Raw genomic sequence first — 5000 nt, 5'->3', positions numbered from 1 at the left:
ACTTACAAACAGTACGATTACCCTTACTATCATGCCAACAGTTATAATCAACATGAAAAAACAGAAAAGTAAAGAACACGAAGCCCATTCCGCAGAACAAATAACAGAAAAAACGGTATGGAATCAAAACACAGATAGAGAGAGAAAGAGTATATATACAGAGAGAGAAGAGAGAAAGTGAAGAGAAGAGAAAGAGTATATATACAGAGAGAGAAGAGAGAGAGTGAAGAGAAGAGAAAGAGTGAGCAACAGAAAGTGTTACAGAACAGACTTGTAGAATAAGCAAAAAATTGTGAAGTTATGTTGAATGCAATTGAGTTGGATGGTGATAAGGTAAACAAAAAATCAAGTTTGATTCATAAAAAATACTTTTAATTAACGAGATGAATTCGGGAAATAGAATGATGAACTGAAACATAGGAATGAAAAGTGAGTGAATGGAAACAACAGAAAAAAGTAATGATGATAGTGATATGAATAACAATAATAGGAGAGGAAATATGTATAAAGTAATTTTCCCGATTTCATCCTCAGAATAACATGTTATTCTGAGAAATGATTTGAATCGCGTCAATAACATCTCTTGTGTTGTGAAAAATATTCAGTGTCATTTATGTTTTTTTATTCTGCGTGTCACATTGAATTCTGTTCAGTAATAAGAGTAATTGTTATGATAAAGATAATGATGATAACAATTACAATAACAATAATGATAATGATGATAGTGACAACAATAGGGATAATGATAATAATGAGGATGATAATGGTGTAATGAAAAAGATACTAATCATAATGATAATGAGAACACTGGTAATGACGAAAAGAATGATAATGGTAATGATTAAATGATAATAATGATAATCATGATATTTATTTTGTAATTACAATAATAATGATAATGAGGGTTAGGATGATAATAACAAAATGGTGATAGCAATAACGATAAAATCAATAGCAATAACAATATTAGTGAAGATAATGATTATGATAATAATAATAGCAGCAATACTGATAGTGATGATGATAATGACAACAACACCAACAATAATAATGATATGATAAGGATTATCATTGTAGTGCTATCATTATTGTTGTTAGTTTTGTTAATATCATAATGAGACACGTGAGAAGATCGGAATGGGGGAGACAAGCGAGGAGAGAGATAGGAATTGAATGGAGGAATCGATGAGAGATGAGTGAGGTGACTGTAACGAGTAAAGCAAGTGGAATGAGTGAAGTGAGTGACATGAGTGATGTGAATGAGGCAAGTGAGACGGCGTGACGGAGGTGAGATGATAGCAACGGATCTATATAAGAAGGAGGAACAGGAGAAGGAGAGATAGATAGAGAGAGAGAGAGACAGAGAGAGAGAGTGGGAGAGAAGGAGAGAGAGAGAGAGAGAGAGAGAGAGAGAGAGAGAGAGAGAGAGAGAGAGAGAGAGAGAGAGAGAGAGAAAGAGAGAGTGAGAGAGAAGGAGATAGAGAGATAGAGATAGAGAGAGGGAGAGAAAAAGAGAGAGAGAGAGAGAGAGAGAGTGGGAGAGAAGGAGAGAGAGAGAGAGAGAGAGAGAGAGAGAGAGAGTGGGAGAGAAGGAGAGAGAGAGCGAGAGAGAGAGAGAGAGAGAGAGAGAGTGAGAGAGAGAGAGATTGAGGAAGGGAAAAGATGGTACGGATGGGAATAGGGGAGGAGAGAGGATAGAAGAGAATGAAAGGGGGAGGATAAGGGAAGGGGGGGGACGGTCGAGGTTGTGATAAAACGAAGAGAGAGAGAGAGAGAGAGAGAGAGAGAGAGAGAGAGAGAGAGAGAGAGAGAGAGAGAGAGAGAGAGAGAGAGAGAGAGAGAGAGATACAGAGGCAGATAATCAGACAGACAGAGACAGTCAGAGAGACATATATACAGACAGAGACATATAGACAGACAGAGACAAAGGGAGAGGGGGAAAGAAGCAGAGAGAAAGAAAGAGAAAGAAAGAGATAGAGAGAGAGAGTCAGAGACACCCAAAGACACACAGATACAAACAAAAACAGACAGAAATAAGCAGAGACACAGAACGAAGACAAAAATAAGAGAAAGAATAGAAGAATAAGAGAAAGAAGAGAAGAATAAGAGAAAGAAGAGAAGAATAAGAGAAAGAAGAGAAGAATAAGAGAAAGAAGAGAAGAATAAGAGAAAGAAGAGAAGAATAAGAGAAAGAAGAGAAGAATAAGAGAAAGAAGAGAAGAATAAGAGAAAGAAGAGAAGAATAAGAGAAAGAAGAGAAGAATAAGAGAAAGAAGAGAAGAATAAGAGAAAGAAGAGAAGAATAAGAGAAAGAAGAGGGATCGGTCATTACGACTCCTGATTATAAAAAGAAAAAGAAGAATTAAGGAAAGAAAGAAATGGTATTAGTAGTACTAGTCTTTAATCATTATCATCATCATCATCATTATCATCATCATCATCGTCATCATCATCATTTGTTATCCTTATTATCATCACTACAATCATTGTAGTTATTATCATTATCATTATAATTGTCATCATCGTTATCATTTTTTTTATAATTATTGCTATTATCTTTATCATTATTGTTATTATTGTCATTATTATCATTATCATTTTTATCATCATTATCATAATTATCTTTTTTTATAATCATTATCATTATCATCGTTTTTTGTCATCACTACCATTATCATTTTTATCATTATTAATGTTATCATTATCACCAATATCAAACTCATTATCATATCCCCCTCTTTCATCCAGAAAAGAAAAAAAAAATCAAAGGACCCCCCCCCCAAAAAAAAAAAAAAAAAAAAAAAAAAAAAAACACAAATGAGGTGAAAGTCCAGCTGCTCCGACCTACAGTATCCTTCGAGTGCAGGTCAATGTCCCTCAGCCTGTAGTAGGGGTGAAGGCAACCATCCATGGGTAACAGTCAGTCGTATGAGGGGGCATCCATGTCAATAATACCTACTCTTGTCCGCCTTTTATTGCATTCCTGAGCCTACCTCTGTCCCGTTGACAGAGAGAAGGGCAGATCATATTGGATTCATATGCTAGAGAGATTTCCGTTTTGTTTTTGCTGTTTTGTGTTGCTGTTGTTTATCTGTTTTGAGTACTGTTTTGGCACCTGTTTTTTTTATTATTATTGTTGTTGTTGTTGTTATTACCTGTGTCAGTTTTATTTTCTGTTGATATCAGTGACATGATGGTGTAAAACGCAATTAAGGTTATTTTCATGTAGTTATTATCTTTATTTTCATTATCACCTTTATTTTTTTTTATCATCATTACTGCAAACATTTGTTGTTGTCATTGTTGTTATAGCGATATAAGTAATGTATCATTTTTTGTCCTCATTAAAGTATAATCAAAATCCTTACTGCTAACATCTTGATTATCATTGTAGTTGTAATGATAGTAGACGTCATTAAAGTGGTACTAGTCTTATAATCATTATTATCATTATCATCATCATTATCACTATCATCATTATCATCATGATTATCATCTTCACTTTTGTTATCATCATTATCATCGCAATTATATAGTTATTATGTGTTATTACTACCGTTAATGTTATTATTATCATTATCATTATCATCATTGTTATCATCATTATCGTTATTATTATTTTATCCTCATTATCATTACTACTATTGGCATTATCATGATTATCACTTTCATTATCATTAGCATCTATAATAACTAAGACAACAATAAAAAAGCAATATAAATGATAATGATAGTGATGATAAAAGTGATGACAATGATAATAATCTTGATTATAATGATAAGAATATGAAAGTAATTATAGTAATGATAATAATGATAAAATATTGATAATGGTATTATGATCATTATCATTATTGTTATTGTTATTGTTGTAATAATTTCTTCCCGCTGTCCTTGTTGCTATTGTTCTTGTCATTATCATTATCATAATTATCATTAACATCATCCTTTTATGATTATCATTACGATCATTATTAAACTACTACTGTCATTATCATTATTATCATTATCATTAGGAACGATATTATCATTATCATTATTGTTATCATTATCATTGCTACCATTATCATTGTTATTGTCGTTATTATACTTATATTTACTACTATTGTTGTTATGAAAATAATTATCATGAGTAATGATGTTGTCATTATTATTATCATTATTGTTACCGTTATATTTATCATGATTATTATCATCATTATCATTAGTATTAGTATTAATGTTATCATCATTATGATTATCTGTATTGATATTATCATTATCATAATAATCGGTATTAATGTTACTATTATTATCATTATCATTATCATTACTATAATTGCTATCATATTTTTTTATCATTAGAATCAAGATCATCATTATTATCACTTTTATCATCACTCTCATTATCATTATTATTGTTTTTTGTTGTTGTCTTTGTTATCATTGATGCTAATGATAATGAAAGTGATAATTTGTTACAATTTTTATCACAATTTTGATCTTATCATTTTCAATCTTTGTCAATATTTTCATCATCTTTATCATTATTATTATTATCATTATCTGAATCACTACAATTCTTATCATTGTAATCCTTATCATTATCAATATTTGTTATAAGTTGAGTCTAACTATCATTATGATCATAATTATTATCCTTATCCTTATCATCATGATCATCTTTATTGTGACAGTCATTATCCTTGATTTATTATCTTAACCATCATTTTTGTTGTTTTGTTACTATTATGATTTTCACTAGAAGTATTAGCAGTTTCAGCAGTAGAAATAATAGTAGCAGTAACGGTAATAATAATAGTTCTAATTGTAGTAGTAGAAGTAGTTGTTGTAGTAATATTGTTGTTATTTCTGTCATTGTTATCATTCCCATGATCATCATCATCATCTTCATAATCATCATCATTTTCATAATCACCATAATCATCTTTTTTTTTTTTCTTCAGTATCATTAATCATTTTCGTTTTTTTTATCATCATTACTTTCATTCACGATTGCA

The sequence above is a fragment of the Penaeus japonicus genome, unplaced genomic scaffold (genome assembly GCF_977035675.1).
Source record: "Penaeus japonicus unplaced genomic scaffold, GWHDUDI00000001_assembly GWHDUDI00000023, whole genome shotgun sequence".
In the NCBI taxonomy this organism is placed as follows: Eukaryota; Metazoa; Arthropoda; class Malacostraca; order Decapoda; family Penaeidae; genus Penaeus; species Penaeus japonicus.
Note: the sequence above shows the minus strand (reverse complement) of the source record.